The sequence below is a fragment of the Nicotiana sylvestris genome, chromosome 12 (genome assembly GCF_000393655.2).
Source record: "Nicotiana sylvestris chromosome 12, ASM39365v2, whole genome shotgun sequence".
Lineage (NCBI taxonomy): Eukaryota > Viridiplantae > Streptophyta > Magnoliopsida > Solanales > Solanaceae > Nicotiana > Nicotiana sylvestris.
The window spans coordinates 161,690,685-161,702,806 of record NC_091068.1 but is presented as its reverse complement, the minus strand read 5'-3'; positions in this window follow the sequence as shown (position 1 = coordinate 161,702,806).

Genomic DNA, 12,122 nt, shown 5'->3' with positions numbered 1-12,122 from the left:
ATCTTTAGGACTTGCTCTGTTTAGATCCCGGTAATCTACACATACCCGAGTTTTCCCGTCCTTTTTTGGTACTGGAACCACATTCGCCAACCATGTTGTATATTGGACTACCCGGATCACTCCTATTTTCAGTTGCTTGGTGATCTCCTCCTTAATCTTGTCACTGACCTCAGTTTTGAACTTTCGTTGCTTTTGTTGAACTGGAGGACAATCAGGATGAATCGGCAATTTGTGAACCACTAGATCGACACCTAGTCCCGGCATGTCATCATATGACCAAGCAAACACGTCTTTGAATTCAAAAAGAAGTTGAATTATCGCCTCTCTCGTTTTCTTGTCCGTGTGAATGCTTATCTTGGTCTCCCGGATTTCTTCCGGGGTTCCTAAATTTACCGGTTCAGTGTCATTCAGATTTGGCTTAGGTTTATTCTCGAAATATTCCAACTCTCGGTTTATCTCCCTAAAAGCCTCTTCCGCATCATATTCTGGTTCTGGGTTCATTAATTCGCAGTTAAATAACTCATTGTGATCTGGGCGTGAAGTCCGCAAGCATGTCATATTTAAAGCCGCATTATTAGGACTGAAAAGAAAGATAAAAGGAAAAAATGATAAAAATCAGAACAAAAGAAAGAATAGGAAAGCAATGATGATTTTTTTTTTTATATTTTCTTTGGAAAGTTGGAAGACAACAATGTTTATAACTAGGGATTCAAAACAACAAACAAAGAAGAAAACGTTCAAGTTATGTCCTGGAGATAACTTGTGACACAGGAAAGGTGGCAGGACAGGTCTACCCGGACTTCCGTCTAGTCGGGAATGGCGTAGCCTCCCAGTTTTGGAGTTGGGCGTTCGGCCCCATGTACAGCATCCCAGCAGTGCTTGTGCCTTCACCTGGTTGAACCATGTGGACCTCGTAGAGCATCTCTCTCATTGCCCCACATATCTCCTCGATTTCCTCAGCTGTGAAGACCTCATCATCTTCTTCTTCAATGTACCTCGGCCTGATGAAAGTTGCATATAAATCCGGCAGTGGTTGAGGTAGCTTCCAACCCTCATTTCTCTTTTTCTTTGCCCATTCTTCGTCTGCTGGAGTAGGTTTGAAGCCTAATCCAAAAGGTTTCTTGATGATTGGCGAAGTAATAGGTTCTGTTATTCCCTGAAGGGTTCGTCCAAGCCCCTTCCCTGGCCTAAATCCGTGCCGGATCATCTCTTTGGCCACCATAAACGAGACGTTAGACAGGAAAGGCTGGGGGCAGGGCATTCCCTCTTCGTGCTGCTCTGCCAGTACAATCTCGAAAGATTGATAGACCGTATGTTCGCTTCCTTCTCTCGGTTCAAGGTACGGGATGGATGGGTCTCGATAAATGGCATGCTCATCTTCCCCATGGACCACGATCTCTCGGTCTTCGTACTCGAACTTCACCATCTGGTGAAGAGTGGAAGGAACGGCTCCTGCCGCATGGATCCAAGGTCTGCCAAGGAGAAAATTGTAGGATGTGTCCATGTCGATCACCTGGAAGGTTACTCGAAATTCGACTGGTCCTATGACCAACAACAGGTCTATTTCTCCCATGGTATCTCTCTTGATGCCGTCGAAAGCTCTTACGCAGACATTGTTGGGTCGGATTCTTCCTGTCCCAATTTCCATTCTTTGTAGCGTGGAGAGCGGGCAAATGTCAACACCTGATCCCCCGTCCAACATTACCCGCTTGACATAGTAGTCCTCGCATTTAACTGTTAAATGCAAGGCCTTGTTGTATGTTGCTCCATCCGGGGGTAAATCATTTTTGCTGAAAGAGATTTGGTTGACGGCGAAGAATCTTTCTGTCATCCGCTCTAGTTGCTCCACCGAGGTTTCAACTGGTACATATGCTTCATTCAGGGTTTTCAGCAGGATCTTTTGATGCTCGGTTGACCTCATCAATAATGACAGCATGGATACTTGCTCAGGGTACTTGCGCAGCTGATCTATCACTTCGTAATCCGGCATTTTCATTTGTTGGAAGAACACTTCTGCTTCCTCTACACTCACGGGCTTCTTTGGCGGGAAGCGCCTTCGTGTGGCGTTGTCCAGTTCTTGGGTATTTGAATACCTTCCAATGAAAGTATTTTCTGGAAGTTCTCCCATGACCTCTTTACCTTTGTACATCACCAAAGTCTTTTGATAATTCCACGGCACTGTGGACGGGTTGGTCATTGGCTTTTGTGGCACGCGTCCGATAACCACTGGCTCATTCAGCCGAGGTGGTTGAATCGTCCCCCGGACCACATAGGCCCCTTTTGGCACGTACATAGGTTTTGTCTTTTTGATCCCGAAGTTCTGCGTCTTCTTGGCTTGACCCCGCGGTATGTAAAGAACTCCACCCTTTGCTGGTACCACTTTCTTCTCCACCTTCTTTTCAGGCTTGCTTTCTGCAGCCTTGACCTCCTCCCCCCTTTCTGATTTCTGGTCTATTTCAGGCCTCCTCCCCGTGTCGACAATGGCAATTATGGCTTTCAAGGCAGGGTCGAACTCTTTGTCTTCACAAATCATTCCGATCAGCGGCCCATTATTGTGAGCGGGCAATGGATTGTTAGTCACATTTGGGATCTCTTCGTCCCTTAGCACTATTTTCCCCTGCTCTATCAAATTTTCGACCACTCTTTTCAATGACCAGCAGTCGTTTGTATCATGTCCCTCGGCTCCTGAATGATAGGCGCATCTGACTCCGGCTTTGTAAGAAGGCGATGTTGGGTTTTGCCTCGTTTGGGGAATTGGTTGCAAGAAACCCAACTGGACTAGCTTAGGGAACAAAGTAGAGTATTGTTCACCGATGGGCGTGAAAGTCCGCCGTCGAGGTGGCTCCTGGGGGCGGTAGTTATTCTGCGGGGGTTGTGGGTTATAGTGGTTGCGGTAAGGAGGCTGATTTCTGGGAGGTGGAGCTGGGCCTCGGTTGGCTTGTTGTGGTGGGTGGTTATAAGGTTGGGCATTCATGACCATATAAGGTTGATGAGCATATGCCAAATTTGAGTGGGGGTAGTAGTGATGTGGGGCTCTTTCCGGAAAATGGGGCCTGGGATGACGATACTCCCTTGCTTCGGAGGCTGCCATAGTCGTTTATTCCTTCTTCTTTCCCCTTGTCGTTCCTCCGGACCCGCTTTGGACAGCCTAGGAGGTTGCCCTTATGGCTGCTTGACTCAGAATCCTACCTGTCTTCAAACCATTTTCCACCATCTCTCCAATCTTGATTGCTTCCGCGAATGGCTTACCCATGGCTGACATCATGTTTTGGAAATAGTCAGACTCTTGAGCCTGGAGAAAGGTAGTGACCATTTCCACTTCATCCATGGGAGGCTTCACTCTCGACGCCTGTTCACGCCACTTAATAGCATACTCTCTAAAGCTTTCAGAAGGTTTCTTCTTCAAATTCGACAGAGAGTTTCGGTCTGGCGCAATGTCGATGTTATACTGGAATTGTTTTACAAAATCTCTGGCGAGATCATCCCATATATGCCATCGGGACATTTCCTGATCCATATACCATTCCGAAGCTATCCCTACTAGGCTTTCCCCAAAATATGCCATTAGCAGTTCTTCTTTTCCACCGGCTCCCCACAATTGGTTGCAGTATTTCTTAAGATGTGCAATGGGGTCACCGTGCCCATCGTATTTCTCAAACTTGGGGGTCTTGAAACCCGTTGGCAGGTGCACGTGAGGGAACATGCACAGGTCGGCGTAAGAGACGCTCTTTTGTCCGCTCAATCCTTGCATATTCTTCAAACTTTGTTCAAGGCTTCTCATTCTCTTGGCAATCTCATTTTGTTCTGCAATTCTGGGGTTCTGATCCTGCCCGGGTGCAAGCTCGCACTGAGGCGGTAGAGGATTAGTACTGGTAGCGAACCTAGTTGGTTCCATTGAGAACGATGGGGCTTGGAATGTAAAAGAGGATGAGTCAAAGCTTGGCTTGTACGTGGTAGGCTGTGCCGTAACCGGACAAGGCGATGCAGTAAAGATGTTCATGCTTGCATCAGTGGATGACATTCGGGGATGAGGCTCAGAAGGCGATCCAGCGGAGAAGGCTGAGGTGGCTGGGTACCCAAATGGGGTAGCAGGATAATTTATGGGGACATTAGACGTTCCACTTGACCTGGAGAATAATTCCGAGAATCCGGGGACGACACTTGGCGGCTCTTTCCCATTATTCCAATCGTCCAGCATTTCCAGCACGCGGAGCCGCAGGATTCTATTTTCCTCCGCAGTTGCGGATTCAGGTGTGAGGACGGCTGAGATCGAGCTTTCCTTGGAAACAGGGATCGTTTGCAGTGGAATTTCTGAAGACATTTCCACACTTCCTTTTGACCTGGTGAAGTAAGTGTGAGTACTACTTCTGGCCCTAACAACAGGTAGTTGAACACTTCTCCTTGACCTCGTGAAATATGAGTGCGAGGCCAGACTTTCACCAAACCAACCGTCCTTTCAAAAACCCTGGAATACTCAATGACAAACGCACGGTTAATTTTGTAGCAAGTAACAGATAGTTAATCTCACGTTGGGCATGATGCACCTATACACGGTTAATTTTTTTTTTATTATTAGTTTTCTTTTTTTTTATTTCTTTTCTTTTTCTTTTTCGTTTTTCTTTTATGTTTTTTTTTATTTTGCAGTAAAAGAAATGCGACCGGATCCGATGAGGATTGCCTACGTATCACGATGCCTACGTGAATCAGATCATTACGTAGTTCGAATAACACAAATGAGCGTAAAAGAAACAACCTCTTTATTGTTGAAACGTTCTATTACAAGCTACATTTTGCAAAAGAAAAAGCGAACTTTGAAAACAAAACTAGATTCAAAATAGACTAAAAATCACCCTGATGGGGAAAACAAACAGAAGATGCTAAGATACAGATTTGACCTATGAACGCATTATGGTTTTGAAAATTGGTGTCCGCGGGGCATCGTTCGGCCTCACCGCGGTCCTAGGCGTGAGATCCCTCTCAAGTTGCTCCAGCTCGTGCATAGTCTGCTTGACATAACCCATTACTGCCGAGAGGACGGTAACGCTGGACATGTTCTCACATCGTAGGCATCGTCTGGTGATGGCATGGGCAATGGCCTTGATCCTATCTCTAGTTTGCTTCTTCTCTACGAGCAAGCGTTTTATCTGATCGCTGCATATCTTGAAAACTTGAGCATCTTGTACATGCTGATGCTTCAGTCGCCGTACTTCCAACTTCATCTGGGCTATTGAGTCATACCAGTATCTGCTCTCAATTTGAAAATCCTTGGCCTGATTAGCTGCTTTGATCTCAAGTGCAGCCATCTCTCTCTTTATTTTAGCAACAGTTTTCTCGTGGTCGTCTTCCAATTGATTCAGGTATCGACGATGCTTATCTGCTTTTGTATCCCACTGTGCTTTGAGCTCTGCTATGACGTTTTCAGATTTCTCCAAACCATCTTGCCATTCTCTGATCTCGCTTTTTAGCCTTTTTATCAGGTGCTCGTCTGATCGACGCCTTGGCTGTTTATCTGCATCCAACCTTATCTGTTTGATCTGGGCTCTGAGCATTTCATTTTCTTGAATTAACCTGTTCCGCTCTCCCAGATCGGTAGCAATTTGCACGTTGTGCTCGTATTTCATGCCTTAACCTGCTGATTTCGGCACAATAGCCTCTTTCCTTTGCTAACCAATCCCAATGCCTTTGTGATGACTCGGCGAAATTCCGGATGTGGGGTCTCTTAGCTGGCCTTTCATGCTCAAGTTCCCTTCTGTACCATGCAAGGTAACCTGGCGCCGTTTCTCCTTTGGCTCGATCCCGTACGCAAGTATCTGATTTCAAATATTGACCCTCATTCCAGATTTGGCGAATCTTTGCTTCTGGGAACTGTCCGTTAGGACTTATCTCAACTGCTTGAACGCTAAGATCTTCCTCATGAGGTACTGTCTGACATCTTCCGAACTGTCTCAAGACTCGGCAGGGTGCGTAAGGTTGAATGCTCTTAAGCCCCATCAATAAGAAATGAGTTTTAGCTGCAGACATATATAGGATCTCATCAACAGGCAACCACCCCAACGTCCATTGTATTTGGCTGGCGGTAAGAGCTTGAAAGAACGAGGTCCATGCCAGGACTCCCTTGGGCCAACTGATCTCTTTGGTTCTCGTGTAAGATTCTTCTATGCATGTCTTTTCCGAGGAACCATGGCTAAAAATCTCAGAATGATGGCAGAGGTGCTCGGTCATCCATATCTGTAGGAGCAAGTTACAACCTTCGAAGAAATTTCCTCCAGCTTTACAAGCTGTGAGAGCTCGAAAGATGTCGGATACCACCATTGGCGCGAGAGTACTGTCACTTTGCGTGAGTAAAGTGCCGACGACCCCAGATATCTTTAAATCAACGTTTCCATCTTTCCTTGGAAATACCAGAAGACCCAGGAACATTATCATGAACGCTACCCGTTTGTGCTCGTCCCACTTCTGACGAACTCCTTTGCTGCACAGTTTGTTGATTGGATTATTGAATCCCCCCTCATGACCGTACCTATCATATATAAAGCATGGAGTACAAAATCCGGCTGTCAGGTCCGGGTTGTGGACTGTTCTAGGTATCTTCAATGAATCTAGGAATCGATGTACCGTGACGACTCTTGGGGCGACCAAGTATTTTTCCCTTAAGGGAAGCTTAGTATTCCCGATGTATCCGGCCATTTCTTCCAAAGTCGGGGTGAGTTCAAAATCAGAGAAATGGAAAACATTGTGCGCCGGGTCCCAATAGGTAATCAAAGCTCTTATGATATCTCCCCGGGGCTGGACTTCCAACAGACCCACAAGACCTTTCAGATATTTCTTAACCTCATTTTGTCCTTCAACACCTAGATCATTCCACCATAGCCGTAACTTGACAGGGATTTTGGTCATTATTGAAAAATGTTCATTTTGCATCGTGCTCATCCTGCACATTTATTAAGGTGATTTTAACAAAACGACTTGACTCAAAATATTTTAAACAGAGGGGATCAAGTTTTAAACACGGCCTTTAAACACTTCGGGGATGAAGAGTTTAAGGCTGTGCGGGTCAACTGGACAAAAATGCTAAACAAGACCCAAAGGTGGCTGTTTATGCAAAGTCAGCCTTTCGGCGTCCCTTTCGGGAATGTTTGGCTATTTATGACAAAACAGCGTCACCTGATTTATTTATGACTTATTTAAAATTTTGACACATTTTTTTTTTTTTGATTTTGGCTATTTTAGCAAAAATGGGGGTTGAACCCGACGAGGGTTGCCTACGTATCTCACATCCGGTGAGAATCAAACCGGCGTAGTTCGGGCATATCGTAAAATAGGAAAAAAAATCGAATAAACCTAGAAATCAGGAATGCGTATTTTTTTACATTTTTTTTTGAAAAGAGATAAAGATTAAAGAAACTATTTTTTTTTATATTATTTTTTTTATTTTTTTAAAAATAAATACTCTTTTTTTTATTTTGAAAGTGATAAAAAAAGAAAAAATTTTATATTATTATTTTTTTTAACAATTCTCAATAAAAAGACAAATTTGTTTTCATTTTTTTTAGAAGAATTCCGGCGAGGTTTTGACACTACTTGGACATTGGGTTTTATTTTTTCAACATAAGTAATTATCTCCCCTACGCTGCTATTTTTCCCTTTTTAGGAACCGGTCGACATGCGGAACTGAAGCAAATAAATGCACACATAGATAGGAATGCAGCATGATGGTCCTTTCAATTCAGGTTGCCTGTCCTAGACGGACCCAACCCCTGTGTTGAGTCCCCTAATTCAAATGCAACATGATGCAAATAAACGTTCCTACTAGGGATCCGGCATGAAGTTTCGTTATACTAGGTTTAAACCTTGGTATTTGTTCTAGACTGTGTACCCGAGCGGACAACTCGAGTCGAGGAGTGGGCTACGTACCGGGGACCCGCGAGATCGTCCGGCTTTGTAACTTGTCCGACCTCTTTCTTATTTCAGGTATTGACACTTAACAGAATAGGGAGTCTCGACCAGCGAGCTTCTCCCCGGAGGTAAGAAGAGAAAGGTTTCGGCACAGTTTATATACAGTTCAGATAATATCAAAGCGGTAAAAGACAACATTTAGCACGTTATGCAAAAACATGTAATAAAGATCAGATAATAAAGCCAAATATAACAATTATTCTAAGCTCGAATTCTTGAACCCTGAACCAGTGGTTCTGGGTTAAATCCCCAGCAGAGTCGCCAGAGCTGTCACACCTCCTTTTTGCGCGCTCGGCCCCGAAGGGTTAAATGCGCGGGTGGAGTCTTTCCAATTTAAGTGACAATATTCGAAATGGGATTATTTATTTAATTCAGAGTCACCACTTGGGAAAGGTTTGGCTTTTGGTGTCCCAAGTCACCGGTTTATCTTGAATCCCAAATCGAGAAAATTTTCGACTTTTCCAAATGAAGTCTGCGAACCAGAAATTCTAAGTAAGGAATTTTGTTGACCCGAGGGAAGGTGTTAGGCACCCTCGAATCCCGTGGTTCTAGCACGGTCGCTTAAATTGCTATAATGGCTAAATATCTGATTTAAATACATGTTATGACTTCCGTGCTTTTATTAAGTTTAAACCGCTTTTATCATTGTCACTTATTTTTTATAGAATTGCAACGTCGTGAAAATGCATCTCGAACCACGTCACAATCAATGCACCCGTGATCGTCGACACATTTGGACTTCGTTGAGATTTGGATTTGAGTCACATCAATGTGCACCCGAATTTAAGAATATGATTTAATTAAGCCGCGCCTAAAGAGTCTAACGCGTTATTATTTTGTAGAGGGCCATGAAATTTATTAAATGGCCTATCCTGAATTCTAAATAATTATCATGGTTATTTATTGAGGGCCCCGCAATTTTGCATCTTTATTTGGCAAGGCTCATCTCTATTTTAGAAAGGATGTCCTAAAGTGGCTACGTTTCTAATGCATTTGTCTCTAAAACTAGAAGAAAAGGTACATGCTAATTTAACTATATGCTTTTGCCTAATCCGGATTCTTACCAATTCCTGATTAATTATTTACGGAATGAAGAAACATTGTACCTCATGAAAACATGCTTTGAACTTGATAAGAGAAATGTATATGAGATTGGTGAAATGCTACGACTGTTACAAGAGCTCCCTAACTTCAACTTATTCAGACAAGATTAATTAAAATTGCTTATTAGGAAATGCGACTAATGACATTTGAAACTCATCCTATAAACTGCTTCATGAAAACTGAAACTCAAAAGTTTGAAACTGTATTGTCTTTAACTAAATCTAAACAATCATTTGCCCTTACATATTTGAAACATGCTGAAAGAGCGAGTTTGAGTTAGCAATTGTACTAAATGGCTGCACATTTCACGGATTGTATTTACATCTTATGTACTACTAAACGAATAAAATGTCACAGTTTCAGATTGGCATAAACTTTAATTAAGTACAACCTTACTAATGTGTCTCTATTAGGCTAACAGACCAAGAAACTGCATATCTTAACAACATTAAAAAAAATCGTAAGCAATACAACAGGTGATTATAACTCCTTCAAATCTTTTGATTCATGCTTTCATAGTTACATCAAATGCGAGTCTTAGTATGTACCTGGATATTGGATACAACAGAAGAAGCAAGGGGTCAGTAGGGCAATAGAAGCGATACCAAACAGCAGCAGTAACAGCAGGTATCAATAGAACAGAAATCCCAGTGCAAGAGGCCAGTAAAGCCAATGGAGGAAAGGCAGAATGAGACAGATTCCCAGTAGTAATGGAGTCAGAGAATCAGGCAATCCAATTCCAGGAGAAGAAAACAACACAAATCCAAACAATAGACTTAACTGACACTTGAAGGAAAACAGGACTAACTTGGACAGTTTGAACAAAATGAGAATCGAACAAACAAATAGGAAGAAGACAATTCCTGATTTTGTGATATCCCTTTCCCTATCTCCTTTCTTTTCTATTTCTAATGTCAGTCCTCAATTTGAAATCTATTTGAGTTATCAAAGAGAAATCTTTTCCAGTTTCTGTTTTCAGAATTTGAACTCTCATATGTTCCCTCTCAGTGTCTCTCTCTATCTCTGTCCCCTCTTCTGTATGTCTATATCCCCCTTTATAAGCCTCAAAACTATCTCTTTTAACAGCCTGTTTTCAGAATATCATAGTACCCCTCCCATGTGCCTTTAACCTTTTCAGATTCCAATTAGTTATTTAAGTATATAACCTCCATCAACATTCCCTGGCAGACTTAACTTTTAAAAGGTTTAATACTTTTTAAACTTAAAGCAAGGTATGGGCAGTAGAATATACCTGACAGCATATGCTGTCAAATTGTTTAAAACTTAACAAAGACCTTTATGCAGGCCACAGGCTGTGCACAAAGCACATGAGGTGCACCAATGCACATGCTGTGCACGAGTGCACATGCCTTCCAATTCAGAATTTAAACCAAACAATCCTTTTTACATTACTGATCAATTCAACAGCTATAAGTAAACAAAAACTGGTTCTTAATTGACTCAACACATGCTTAGCAGAAGTAAGTCGATTTGTTATTGTTCGGATAGCTGGAACTAATTGACGACACATGTCGACTCGACTATATTAGCATTAACATACACAATCGTAGCCAAAAATCAGACATTTAAACAGTATTGATACATGGTTCGAATTATACTGACTGAGCAGAAATGCACTCGAGGAGTCAACTAGTCAGTACAAATTTGGAATACAACCAATACACATGTCTTATCAGAATAGGAGGGGTTCAAACAAACACAGTGGTTCAGGCAAAGTGGACAAACAGAAGTTGGTAAAAATTCAAAGACACAAATTGAAACAAAACATGAACAGACGTTTAAATCACTCACATGGACCAAACAGAAATAAAGAAAGCAAGCAAGACTCACCTCAAATCTTGAAAAATCAAAAACCTTGACTCGGACTTGGACAGACTTTCTTAAGGCTGAACGAACTTTAATCGAAGTGTTTCTCAGATGAGAAACACTTCGATTAAGGTCCCTTAGACCTTAATTTCTTTGGCTCGAACGGGTATGAAATAGTGATGAAGAACTACAAAGTTTCAAAAACTCAGATCTGGGATTCATGCTTCCCTGATCGGATTCGGACCAAACCAAGTATGGTTTGGTCACGAGGAGGGTCTGGGGAGTGTCTGGTGTGAAGCTGGGGTTGGTTGGTGTAGATCGAGTTTTGACTCGAATCTTCAAATGAAGATTCGAGGACCTAGAGGGTGATTCGAACTAAACGGTTAACAGGTCTATGTTCAGGGTGGTGAGGGGGTTCTATGGTGTTCAGGGCGAGGTCACCGGCGTTCATGCCGCCGGTTTTTCATGGTGAAGAGTACAGGGGCGGCTCTAGGGTTTGTGGGTTTGGGTGAAGACGACGAGGCTGGGGTATTGGATAGGGGGTAGGGTACGATTATGAACTTATATAGTTAGTGGGTGGACGGATCTCGACCGTTAGATCAATTTAGATCTACGGTCTGGATCTGGTGGTTAAGTGGAACGGTGTCGTTTCAAGTGTTGAGGGTTTGGGTTCGGTCCGGGTGTAAACGGGTCGGGTTCCTCAGTGGGTTGTGGGGAAGTGATCTTGGCCGTTGATCAATCTGAGATCAACGGCCCAGATCACACTGGACTAAAACGTCGTCGTTTGGACGTCCTGGGTATCAGGTGGTGTTGGACCGGGCAGGCCTGGGTTTTGGGCTGTTTGTTTGGGCCAATTTTAACAAATTGGCCCAAGTCCGGAAGGGAAGGGACCTTTTCTTATTATTTTTTTTTCTTTTTCTTTTATTATAAAAATACAAAAATAAGTAAAATCAAATTAAAAATAAACACCTAGTACAATTATTTGCACACACATTAAAATAATTCAAAACATGTAAAATTAAACAAAACAAAATCACGGACCAAGATGCTTATTTATGCTTTTCTATTTAAACCGTGTTACGGTTCAGATTATGCATGACACGTACACACATTTTTTTTTTGAATTTTGTTTTAATAAAGTAAATAAATAAAAACGGGCCAAAGTCACAAATAAATCAATAAAGTGCCGCACAGAAATCCAAAAATTGTACAGCAGGACCAATTTTATTCTTTTG